Below are 14,100 nucleotides of genomic sequence, written 5' to 3'. Positions count from 1 at the left end.
CGCGGTGACGCCGAACCGGACGTGGTCTCCATGGCCACCTGCCATGACTCGCTACTGTCGTCATCGAGTTGAACCTGTTGAAGTTCATATGAGAGCCTTGGATCACCCTGGTGGTCAGTCCCTTCAAGGCAGATTTGGACAGTCCCATTGACCTTAGGAACATGTCCGACTCACTACCCCACACCCCACGCCATGAGATAGTGATCGAGGAGACGCTTATGCTAGCTACAAGGACATTAAAACGTGCTGAAACAGAAAGCATAAGATAATTATTCAGAGAATATTTGTCACGTTTCTGGATGTATGCGTCCGCCAGAGGACGAGCTCCAGAGACAATCTGTACATCGAGGATATATGCCCCCGCCCCCCCAACAGCAACAATATCTGGTTTCCTAACTCTCTCAATCGTTGTATAGCAGTGCTCCCGCTCAACAACGTAGCCTTTGCTTGACAAAAGAGCGACCACCTTTTTGCATACTGCGTCATGTCGTAGGACCCTACCCCCGTGCGTTCTCATAGAACGTTGGATAATATGAGCCGTTTACTCCTCCGCCCCACATCTTGCTCTGCACATCGGTGATACCGTATGTCTTCTCCCTGTTCCCCTTGACGTTCTCATCTTCGACGGAAGCGCGTTGATTTTCGTTCGGATGTTCTGGATGTACTCACGTGACGGGATTAATACGTACGGGTCCTCAATCCAACTCGTGGACAGCGAAGAGTACTTAGACTCACGAAGCTCCCAACCATCGCACGATGTGTGAAGCTTCCTTGCTCAATCAGAACTCGACACTTTCGCCATGTCGCACCAGCGAAGCCTCAGTATCGTCCAGTTCAGAGTTCTAATATGTCTAGCTACTGAGAAGTCTGAGTAAGTTAAATTCAGCAATCTCTTCTTCAGCAATTCTGGTATCTTAGACGCGAACGACATCACGCCAAGACCCCCGTCGGCCACCGGGGCGTGGAAGAAACCAACTGGAACGTCGTTAGATAGGAACAGCCATCTTCTCACGTATCTTCGAGCCGTATTATCAAGTCTCCTCAGCGATTCGTGATTTGATCGTCCAAAGGTCAGCGCGTGGAAAAATCGTGGGAGTAAGAAGGTTTTGAGGATCTTCATCCTCTGTTGCGGCTTTAGTAGGGCTTTCGTTACTGTTTCTAACGGTGTCTCGATGTCGACGTTTGGAGCTATAGGACCTCTCATGCTAAAAACGAACCCAAGATGCCGCCACGTTCCCAGAACACCGATTTGTGGGCTGTGCAATCCGCTATTCTGAAGCTTCTATCCGTGATCGTTTTCATTTTCTTGTCCTTACCTGATGCAACAAGAGAAAGGGCGAGACACTTCTTTGGCATCGGAGCCAGTCCATGTTCGGCCATATCATATATTGAATGCCTCGTTCTCTCTCCGCAATTTTGCAGGCCAGAATCGGACATTTGGACTTGTCGAAGGCCGAGTGTTTTGTGTCCGCGAGTTTTTCGGGCGAGCAGCTTGTGCACCTCAGCTGGCTCTTGTTCGGGCATTTCCGAGACTTATGGATTGCGGAGCAGTGGGCGCACAGGTCGTCCAGGGACTTGCAATCCTTGGCCAGATGATGGAAGGCCAGGTACTTATAGCACTGCACGACTCGTATGTGATCCTCAACGAGGATCATTTACGAGGATTAAGAGAGTCATAGTTACTCTTGCCGAGGATCACGAGGATTAAGAGAGTCATAGTTACTCCCGCCGTTCACCCGCGCTTGCTTCAATTTCTACACGTTGACATTCAGAGCACTGGGCAGAAATCACATTGCGTCAACACCCGCGAGGGCCATCGCAATGCTTTGTTTTAATTAGACAGTCGGNAGTAGATAGGGACAGTGGGAATCTCGTTAATCCATTCATGCGCGTCACTAATTAGATGACGAGGCATTTGGCTACCTTAAGAGAGTCATAGTTACTCCCGCCGTTTACCCGCGCTTGCTTGAATTTCTTCACGTTGACATTCAGAGCACTGGGCAGAAATCACATTGCGTCAACACCCGCGAGGGCCATCGCAATGCTTTGTTTTAATTAGATAGTCGGATTCCCCTAGTCCGTGCCAGTTCTGAGCTGAGCGTTGAATAGCGACCGAAGAGAACGACTGCAACACGGTGAAGCATCACAGAAGCCTCGCAGCAAGGAAGATCTGCGGGAGGCCAAGGCACGGGACCGGGCTCGAATTCTGAACTATTACTGATCCATTCACCTCGCCCAGGCCCGGCACGTCAGCCAAACCCACTTCCCGACCAAGCCCGACACGCGCCGCTCCTCAGAGCCAATCCTTATTCCGAAGTTACGGATCCAATTTGCCGACTTCCCTTACCTACATTAGTCTATCGACTAGAGGCTCTTTACCTTGGAGACCTGCTGCGGATATGGGTACGAACCGGCGCGACACCTCCACGTGGCCCTCTCCTGGATTTTCAAGGTCCGAGAGGAAGATCCAGACACCGCCGCAACTGCGGTGCTCTTCGGTGCTCTTCCCAACCCTATCTACTTGCTAAAAGTTTCCAGGGAACTCGAACGTNGGCGCGACACCTCCACGTGGCCCTCTCCTGGATTTTCAAGGTCCGAGGGGAAGATCCAGACACCGCCGCAACTGCGGTGCTCTTCGCGTTCCAAACCCTATCTCCTTGCTAAAAGTTTCCAGGGAACTCGAACGCTTATACAGAAAAGAAAACTCTTCCTGGATCTCCCGACGGCGTCTCCAGGTCATTTTGGGTTACCCCGACGAACACTCTTACGAGGGCCCGAATTGTATGCGGTTCCGCTGCCGGGTTCCGGAATTGGAACCGGATTCCCTTTCGCCCAACGGGTGTGTAACAATTAATATATATTGTTTTCATATATAAAAGAAACACCGTCATCAACATAGGATTTCTCCTACGGCTTAGGATCGANTCCGGAATTGGAACCGGATTCCCTTTCGCCCAACGGGTGTGTAACAATTAATATATATTGTTTTTATATATAAAAGAAACACCATCATCAACATAGGATTTCTCCTAGGGCTTAGGATCGACTGACTCGTGTGCAACGGCTGTTCACACGAAACCCTTCTCCACGTCAGTCCTCCAGGGCCTCGCTAGAGTATTTGCTACTACCACCAAGGCCTGCACCGACGGCGTCCCCAGGCAGGCTCACGCCCAGACCCTTCTGCGCACACCGCCGCGACCCACCTACTCGTCAGAGCTTCATAATGTATAATAAATTATACATTTCTCTTGCCACACACGGCAGAGTATAGGCACGACGCTTCAGCGCCATTCATTTTCAGGGCTAGTTGCTTCGGCAGGTGAGTTGTTAGACACTCCTTAGCGGATTCCGACTTCTGTGGCCACCGTCCTGCTGTCTTAAGCAACCAACGTGTTTCATGGTATCCCATAAGCGTCGACTAGGGCGCCTGNTGTGCAACGGCTGTTCACACGAAACCCTTCTCCACGTCAGTCCTCCAGGGCCTCGCTGGAGTATTTGCTACTACCACCAAGATCTGCACCGACGGCGGCTCCAGGCAGGCTCACGCCCAGACCCTTCTGCGCACACCGCCGCGACCCTCCTACTCGTCAGAGCTTCATAATGTATAATAAATTATACATTTCTTTTGCCACTGACGGCAGAGTATAGGCGCGACGCTTCAGCGCCATCCATTTTCAGGGCTAGTTGCTTCGGCAGGTGAGTTGTTACACACTCCTTAGCGGATTCCGACTTCCATGGCCACCGTCCTGCTGTCTTAAGCAACCAACGCCTTTCATGGTATCCCATAAGCGTCGACTTGGGCGCCTTAACTCAGCGTTTGGTTCATCCCACAGCGCCAGTTCTGCTTACCAAAATTGGCCCACTTGGCACTCTGATTCAATTGAAAATCTCATGGCTTCATAAATTCAAGCAAGCCAGAGATCTCACCCATTTAAAGTTTGAGAATAGGTTGAGGTCGTTTCGGCCCCAAGGCCTCTAATTATTCGCTTTACCAGATGAAACTCATTGAAAAACGAGTGCTAGCTATCCTGAGGGAAACTTCGGAGGGAACCAGCTACTAGATGGTTCGATTAGTCTTTCGCCCCTATACCCAGTTCCGACGATCGATTTGCACGTCAGAATCGCTACGGACCTCCATCAGGGTTTCCCCTGACTTCGTCCTGACCAGGCATAGTTCACCATCTTTCGGGTCCGAACATGTACGCTCTAGGTGCGCCTCTTCTTGTAATAAGAATGAGACGACCCGGGAGTGCGAAGCTGTATCTTAACACAACTCATCCTCTCTCAATCGTTACAGGAACGATATTTACTTTCATTACGCCTTTAGGTTTAATTTATAAAAAAATCCCAATGACTCGAGTATATGTTAAATTCCTTGGTCCGTGTTTCAAGACAGGTCCTGAAAGTACCCAAAGCAGTGGCATCGCAGACCGATATTTTTATGTTAAGTCAGTTCTAGAATACCGTACATCCAACAGCTGATCAATTATAGCGANAAAAAAATCCCAATGACTCGCGTACATGTTAGACTCCTTGGTCCGTGTTTCAAGACGGGTCCTGAAAGTACCCAAAGCAGTAGCATCGCAGACCGATATTAATATGTTAAGCCAGTTCTAGAATACCGTACAACCAACAGCTGATCAATTATAGCGACGGCACTAGGTCCATACTACTAAAAATTGACCGCGCTTGCGACGGATATGAACGCATAAAATGCGGCTTAATACCGTACGAATACCGCCGAGCAGCCAGCCAGGAAAGACCAAGGGTCTTTAATTACAAGAATTAAAGGCTACCACTTGGGCCGTTAGACAGACAGTCAACGGGTCGCGACGTCCTACTAGGGGAGAAGGGCACGCCGACAACATATTGCAATAAAATATACAAGAATGTACAGGCAATTCTACCATACTAACCCATATCATAACTCATATATATACAAAATGAGCTGACGATGAATCTCCTCATTCAATCTTTTGGGTTTCTCAGGTTTACCCCTGGACGGTTTCACGTAGTCTTGAACTCTCTCTTCAAAGTTCTTTTCAACTTTCCCTGACGGTACTTGTTCGCTATCGGTCTCGTGGTCATATTTAGCCTTAGATGGAGTTTACCCCACCCACTTAGAGCTGCACTCTCAAGCAACCCGACTCTAAGGAGAAATCCTCCCGAAATGTATCTCGGTCACTACGGGCCTGGCACCTTCTATGGGTAAATGACCTCATTCAAGATGGACTTGGATACAAGATAACACTACGGGATGAATGGATCCTCCCAAACACTACATTTCCCAACGACATAATCGTGGGATTCAGTGCTAGGCTATTTCCTGTTCGCTCGCCGCTACTAAGGAAATCCTATTTAGTTTCTTTTCCTCCGCTTAGTAATATGCTTAAATTCAGCGGGTAGTCTCACCTACTCTGAGGACGTCAAATGGAAAAAAAAATTGTTAAGAGTTATTGTTTATAATAATATTATATATGCCTGAGAGACATCCATGTTAAAACATACAAAAATATTGATGAGAATTATAATGTGGCAATCACAATCGTAGTCTTTCCTCTTTATTCAAAATAAAATATATTATAGCTCAGGGACTCGACGACGATCGGCCACAAAATAAATTGTGTGCTCTCATAAAATTTTGTGAAAGCTGTTAAAACCACTGACAATGGGCAGTAAATAAACAAACTTTTATGAAAAACAAAAATGATAAATCGAAATTTATCATTATTCAATGTAATTTAAAATGACGTTTCAAAAATTTGAATTTCTTCAAATCTTATCTACGAACATTCAACTTTATATATAAGTATATACGCTAGTACAAATTGTATATATGTTGTAAGTGGAATATTATCAAAACAACAATAACCAATTGTAAGCAGTTTTTTATACGGTAAACGACCCTCAGCCAGGCGTGGTTCGGGAATTGGATCCGGGGACCGCAATGTGCGTTCGAAATGTCGATGTTCATGTGTCCTGCAGTTCACAAGTTAACGCGCCATTAGCTGCGTTCTTCATCGACCCACGATCCAAGTGATCTACCGTTCAGGGTAATCATATAAAAAATTTTTTTGTTTGGTAAAGCCATTGAATACAAAAATATTCAATCCAATGTCGCAATCTTGCTTAATTAAGGACAAGACGCTTAAGCAAACACAAAATTTAATTTTCTATGTTATTCAGACGTGTGTTTCCTTTGACCGTTACACAGTAAAAGAATAGATATCCAATTGCTTACGGCATAGAAAAAATGTGAAATTAAATATAAAATCATCATCAATAAAAATTGTGTAGCGAAAATCATTATAAAACCTTGAGCTTTTTAACGCTCATCATGACAAAAATAATATAAAATTATTGGCCAATAGGTTACCCCACGAAATTGATGATATATACGATTTCATATACAAAAATTTCAGTATATTATAAAATGTATTTGGTTACATGCTTTCACATGATTAATTATCCAAATACAATAATTCCATTATGATCATGAAGAATAAAAACAAAATATGATTATTCTTTTGATACGTTAATGATCCTTCCGCAGGTTCACCTACGGAAACCTTGTTACGACTTTTACTTCCTCTAAATGATCAAGTTTGGTCATCTTCCCGGCAACATCGGCAATGCCGAAACATTGCCGCGCACCAGTCCGAAGACCTCACTAAATCATTCAATCGGTAGTAGCGACGGGCGGTGTGTACAAAGGGCAGGGACGTAATCAACGCGAGCTTATGACTCGCGCTTACTGGGAATTCCTCGTTCATGGGGAATAATTGCAAACCCCAATCCCTAGCACGAAGGAGGTTCAGCGGGATACCCGGGCCTTTTGGCCACGGAAGACACGCTGATTCCTTCAGTGTATCGCGCATGCGGCCCAGAACATCTAAGGGCATCACAGACCTGTTATTGTTCAATCTCGTGCGGCTAGAAGTCGCCTGTCCTTCTAAGAAAATTTGTTTGTACGTGNTTGTTTGTACGTCGGTAGTAAAAACCGCTCAACCGAAATCGAGGGGCCTTCAAGATACCAGAAAGTACGCCTATTTAGCAGGCTAGAGTCTCGTTCGTTATCGGAATTAACCAGACAAATCGCTCCACCAACTAAGAACGGCCATGCACCACCACCCACCGAATCAAGAAAGAGCTATCAATCTGTCAATCCTTCCGGTGTCCGGGCCTGGTGAGGTTTCCCGTATTGAATCAAATTAAGCCGCTGGCTCCACTCCTGGTGGTGCCCTTCCGTCAATTCCTTTAAGTTTCAGGTTTGCAACCATACTTCCCCCGGAACCCAGAAGCTTTGGTTTCCCGGAAGCTGCCTGCCGAGTCATCGGAGGAACTTCGGTGGATCGCTAGCTGGCATCGTTTATGGTTAGAACTAGGGCGGTATCTGATCGCCTTCGAACCTCTAACTTTCGTTCTTGATTAATGAAAACATTTTTGGCAAATGCTTTCGCTTCTGTTCGTCTTGCGACGATCCAAGAATTTCACCTCTAACGTCGCAATACGAATGCCCCCATCTGTCCCTATTAATCATTACCTCGGGGTTCCGAAAACCAACAAAATAGAACCGAGGTCCTATTCCATTATTCCATGCACACAGTATTCAGGCGAAAATAGCCTGCTTTAAGCACTCTAATTTGTTCAAAGTAAACGTACCGGCCCACCTCGACACTCAATGAAGAGCACCGCGATGGGATATTAGTTGGACCGCTCTTGCTTTCGCAGAGCTAAGCCCACCGGTAGGACGTCCCACAATCATGCCAGTTAAATACTNCATTATTCCATGCACACAGTATTCAGGCGAAAATAGCCTGCTTTAAGCACACTAATTTGTTCAAAGTAAACGTACCAGCCCACCTCGACACTCAATGAAGAGCACCGCGATGGGATATTAGTTGGAACGCTTTTGCTTTCGCAGAGCTAAGCCCACCGGTAGGACGTCCCACAATCATGCCAGTTAAACACCGCGAGCGGTGAACCGACAGCGTGGCANTCCGAAAACCAACAAAATAGAACCGAGGTCCTATTCCATTATTCCATGCACACAGTATTCAGGCGAAAATAGCCTGCTTTAAGCACTCTAATTTGTTCAAAGTAAACGTACCGGCCCACCTCGACACTCAATGAAGAGCACCGCGATGGGATATTAGTTGGACCGCTCTTGCTTTCGCAGAGCTAAGCCCACCGGTAGGACGTCCCACAATCATGCCAGTTAAACACCGCGAGCGGTGAACCGACAGCGTGGCACACAGATTCAACTACGAGCTTTTTAACCGCAACAACTTTAATATACGCTATTGGAGCTGGAATTACCGCGGCTGCTGGCACCAGACTTGCCCTCCAATGGATCCTCGTTAAAGGATTTAAACTGTACTCATTCCGATTACGGGGCCTCGGATGAGTCCCGTATCGTTATTTTTCGTCACTACCTCCCCGTGCCGGGAGTGGGTAATTTGCGCGCCTGCTGCCTTCCTTGGATGTGGTAGCCGTTTCTCAGGCTCCCTCTCCGGAATCGAACCCTGATTCCCCGTTACCCGTTACAACCATGGTAGGCGCAGAACCTACCATCGACAGTTGATAAGGCAGACATTTGAAAGATTCGTCGCCGGTACGAGACCATGCGATCAGCACAAAGTTATTCAGAGTCACCAAAGTTAACGATGGACAGGTAAAACCCACCACCGATTGGTCTTGATATAATAAAAGCGTTCCTTCCATCTATGGTCGGAATNAGATTCGTCGCCGGTACGAGACCATGCGATCAGCACAAAGTTATTCAGAGTCACCAAAGTTAACGATGGACAGGTAAAACCCACCACCGATTGGTCTTGATCTAATAAAAGCGTTCCTTCCATCTCTGGTCGGAACTCTAATTTGCATGTATTAGCTCTAGAATTACCACAGTTATCCAAGTAAATGTGAGTACGATCTAAGGAACCATAACTGATTTAATGAGCCATTCGCGGTTTCACCTTAATTCGGCATGTACTGAGACATGCATGGCTTAATCTTTGAGACAAGCATATTACTACTGGCAGGATCAACCAGGGAGCTTCGTTTTTTCAAATGAAACTTTATTTTTTACACATACAAATAAATTTGTATTGGTGTTGTAAAAACACACATCTTCAATAGAAGATTGAGCAACACATTATATGTATACAAAAAAAAATATTCCTATTACAATATAGAGGAATTGTTTTAAATTCAAACATTCTCTCATGAAGATGTATTAATATATACTCATTCGTTAGATTTTATAACGACATGGCTTGCGAAATATATTTTCACCTCGTGATATCGAATTTTGCTCGGATTGAAGTAAGTTGATGCTCTGTTAAGAGATAAGTGTGAAAAAAATTATTTTACACACACAATATTAAACGCCAGAAGCACGAACCACATGAAGAGTCATTCTGTCTTTGACTTTGACTCGTGGTAATGCTGTGTTATATTATAAACGACAGATGTGTATAAGAGACAGCATAAAGAGTCATTCTGTCTTTGACTTTGACTCGTGGTAATGCTGTGTTATATTATAAACGACGTGTAGAAGGGTATTCTAACCAACGTCAATGCTCCCTACTATATACTTTCAGTAGAATGGAAAAAGAAATACTGTGATACCTTACAGTCCGCTCCAACTATATTCACCTTGGAATATATCCACATTATACAACTTTAACTTCATTATTTATTCCAATCAAATGGAGTGATTTCTTTATAAAACTTTGTGAGAAATAAAATTACATATGGTCATTGAATTGCAATTTTTTAATTATACAAATTATTTAGATGTGAAAATATTCTCCCAACATTAATAGCACCAACCAGAAAAATGTCTAATTTTCAACTTTATTCAATAGAAAACGATATGTAAATAATATGGAAAATTTATGATTGAATAATTTATTTTCATAATTGTTAGAAGTGTTACCTCTTAAAATAATAATTATAATAATAATAATAATAAAAATGATTTTTTTTAAATGTCACATAAATATAGTAATAGTAGATACATTATAAAACACAAGTTATTGACATAACAATTGAAAATAAAATGTAAAAAAAATAATGAAATTATTCATAATCATGTTGAGAATGTGAAAAAAAAATTTCATATCCTTTCAACATACTTTCCATTAAATATTTTCATTAAAATAGTGATCCTTAAAGACTCATCATTGTTCAATTTTTATTCCAACTCTTGTACATTATGCCATTAAGACATCTTTCGAATATAATATTACAAGATAACATTGAAAAGAATGTTAATTTTAAGGTTTTGGAAACGCCGAAGTTGAAAAATTGAATTTTCAAAATAACACAGCAATTCCATCAAAGTTTCCGGGAAGTTGCAATCATTGAGGCAATCATTAGGGGAATGTTAATATGAGTGGAGTTATCTTATCTCTCGAGACAAGTATTTTGAGAAATAAAAAATTGAAATCCGTCCAGTAGGTCATGAGTAGGACCCGCAACTTCGTGGCGCTAAAATCAAGTGTGATGCCGTGCATGAAAAACAATGGAATGACGATGGAAATGAACCAAGGAATGAGATGTCAGTACATTTGTAGGTTCAATTGGAATGAGGAGAAAAAAAAGTATTTCAAAACAAAAGATATTAGAGAATATCTATTTTTAATTTTAGGGGTGGAGGGGGTATTGTGGAATGAGAAGAGGGGGTACGTAGAGAAGAAATCAAATGTAAATTGAATGACAACGTACGTAAATTCATGGCGAAATACTCTTGAGGGAAATTAATATTCTGGGGGAAAATTCCCCCAGACATTTCCTGGGGGAACCTCTATAAAATATCGTGGGGAAAAAAAATTCTGCAAAATATTCTGGGGAAAATCCTGTGAAATTCTACGGGAAAAACTGAACTTCCCCAGGAAAACTGTAAGGATTTCCTGTAGGAAAATTTCAAGGATATTCTCCAGGAAAATCCCAAGGATTTTCTTTCGAAAAATCCGAACGATTTTCTTCCGGAAAATTGCAAGGACTTTCTTCAGGAAAATTTCAAGGATGTTCTTCAGAAAAATTCCAACTATTTTCTCCGGGAAATTAAGATAGATTGAGGATAGATTCCAGCAGCGGAGAGATAAAATGATTGAAGCGACTCAGCTTCTAGCGACGAAAATCCTTGGAATCTAACTGGGGCGAATCCTTCGAATTTCTGTTGGGAAAATCCTTGCAATTTTCCTAAAGAAAATCCTTGGAATTTTCGTAAAGAAAATCATTGGTATTTTGCTCAGGAAAGTAGTAATATCTCAGGAACTAGTGGACTGATCCTGCTGAAACTGCGTACTAAAGTGAAGCTTAATCTTAGCTACCATGAGCCTACATTTCAAATTTTTCTCGACAAATTTCACCGCATTTATAATATGTTGAATTTTCAACAAATCGATCACCAAAAACGCAAGTTATCACATACATACATACAGACATGATACTAAAAACATCATTTCTTCACGTTTCATAACATTCTAGACCATTTCCCATGAAAATTAGAAAATCGAAAAATGGCTGAAATACAAGGCTTTCATTGGGAAGTAAAAAGGAATAAATAAATGACGAAAAAAGATTTAGAAAAGGATAGGAATAATAAAAGAAAAATAAGGACCTTACAAAAAAGCAAAAAACAACGAATAAAAAACGTGTAAAAAAGAGATAAATGAATGATCAAAAAAGAATTCAAAAAAGTATGAAAAATAAATACAAAGGACATAGGCATCACAAAACAAGACGAATATTCTTGAAGAATTGAAATTAGGATCAGTTGACTCGCTATTAAGATATTTAAGGGGAGACCGCGGTGAAATTTGAAAGTCTCGGCTCGGCCTTAAGAGCCATTGGACGACTTTGAATATATGAAGGGATATATAAAAACGTGAGAAAAATTGCGGATCCAAACCAAACCGTTTTGCCCCGTATATCAACCAAAAACGTAGTATTCCACGTTTTTAGCTTAGAAATGCCCCTTGTACCATAGTTTTAATCCGATTTCAACTTTTCTTTTTTTTTTTTGAAATGTTCGATATACTGCAAAGAACAAACCCAATTCTCCATTTTATTTTCTATTTATCAGATCATTCCTTCGGAAACATGTTGGGATTTTTTATAATTTTTTTAACAATCGATTTCGGGAAAAATACAAGATAATGGGGTTTTCACAGGGGGTTGCAGACAGACGCATGTATCCGTAGAGTTGTACGTTTCGTTCGTCGAGGAGGGGGGGGAGACGGTAGTTTATCTGTATTCATAAATTCAAGCCAAGAAGAATGCGATTAAGTTTATTTCCTGACATTTCCTGCAACTTATTCATGAAAATGGTATAGAAAGAAATGTTACGTCTCGCATGATTAAATCTGTATTATGCTTATTATTTTTTCATGCAATTTCTAGCGTTAATCAAGAGTACTTCAATATCTGGAAGTCTCCATCTATTTAACGCTACTATCAGTTTATAGTTAAATTTCGAACAAATGAAATAGTTCGCAAAAAAATATATAGTGCAGAGACATGTGTTGGAGAGGCTCAAAAGTGATTTGAGATGGGAATGAAAGCAACTCAAGAAGATTTATTTCTCAATCACCCGGAGAAACAAAATACTCATTTATTTTCCCCGAAATTCATTTTTCACAAAATTATATAAAATCAGCACATGTTTCCGGAGGGGAAGGTCAATTTTTAAAAAATGTAATCTCAGACCCCTCTCCCTCACCACGCATCAATTTTCATCGCTCCGTATATATGCGTCTACTTTCCACAGATAAAAAACAGAGCCGGTGAATAAATTAATTTATTTATTGAATTAATTAATTTTTTAATTCGAAAATGAATGCATAAAAAGATAGTTGTTTAGAAAATAATTTTCAATCGTTTTTTCAACCTAGTTCAAAATATTTTTATTGTTAATATAAATTCTGCCCCCCCCCTCAACTGGTGAAAATCTCAACCCTCCGTATACATACCCTTCCCTCCACTTCTCAGAAAGTGCAAATTTTTTAAATTCGATTCTTTTATTTATCTAATTATTTAATGACCCTCTTGGCCTCTATTTGAGCCTGAGCATTCTCCTCCTCTATATCTATTTGCCATAATATTTTTCACGTAGGGCAATTGGGTCAATACAGAATTAAAAGAATTTTAAAAAATGCAAAAATGAACCTATTGGATAATCAATGATATGAGAACGTCACTTTACCAGTTTTGAAAAATATTTCTCCCGCCACTGCTGCCAACTTTATCGACCTGGACGCGAAGATGACACTGCCGCCATCCGGTGGCGTTCCCCCTACTGACTTATTTTCCCCGTCAATACGCAAACAGTTATTTTCCTCAATCAACGGAAATTAAGGTCGTTAACGGTACTAAAATTCATTAGTAATTCATAGATTAACATCCATAATGTTTTCAGGTATGATTCACCTTTTTTTACACCAAAACAAGACAGCCCCAATTAGCCACCTAACAGCCACCTAACTTAAGTGGCTGCTTGCATCCCAGGGAATAGAATGCTTCCGTTCGGAAGCAAAAAGACTGAATTGTGCCAGAACTTAAAAATGGAGAATTTCCTTGCATTTTCAATTGAAATTATGAATTTTCTCCAAATTTCATAACAATTAGTCAAATTTCATTTATTTTCTATGAAACCGAAATAATTTTTCCAAGTGTCCTGAAAATCTCTAATATGTCATCAATTTTCCTTAGATTTCATAAAAATTGGTCACAATTTAGTGAATCTTCGATGAAAATAATGAATTCTCTGTGAATTTCCGGAAAATCTTTCAAAATCGCTCAATATTCATCAAATTTTTTAAAGGAAATTTCATAAAAATCATTCACATTGCATGAGTTTTCAATAAAATCACGCAATTTTATACAAATTTCTTGAAAACCAGTAAAATGGCATCAACCTTCATTGAAAATGGAGATTTTTCTTCAAATATTCCTAACAATCGGTCATATGTCATCAATTTTCGTTGCAAATTATAAGTTTTCATCCAAATTCCTTCCAAATATGCAAATCTTTTTTTTTCTGGAAAGTAAAATTTTTTTTATCCCATTTACTTCTAAATCGGAAACATT

General features: G+C 41.4%; 3 pseudogenes; all 3 read right to left on the bottom strand.

The window, feature by feature from the left end:
• Positions 1–1,802: 1,802 nt before the first annotated feature.
• Positions 1,803–5,426, bottom strand: LOC114841517 (annotated as a pseudogene).
• Positions 5,427–5,901: 475 nt separating this feature from the next.
• On the bottom strand, positions 5,902–6,056 carry LOC114841514 (annotated as a pseudogene).
• Positions 6,057–6,536: 480 nt separating this feature from the next.
• LOC114841516 lies at positions 6,537–9,057 on the bottom strand (annotated as a pseudogene).
• Positions 9,058–14,100: the final 5,043 nt, after the last annotated feature.

Source organism: Diachasma alloeum, unplaced genomic scaffold (assembly GCF_001412515.2).
Source record: "Diachasma alloeum isolate Michigan unplaced genomic scaffold, Dall2.0 Dall_scaffold_00639, whole genome shotgun sequence".
NCBI classification, from domain to species: Eukaryota; Metazoa; Arthropoda; class Insecta; order Hymenoptera; family Braconidae; genus Diachasma; species Diachasma alloeum.
This window is presented reverse-complemented; position numbering and strand designations above follow the sequence as displayed.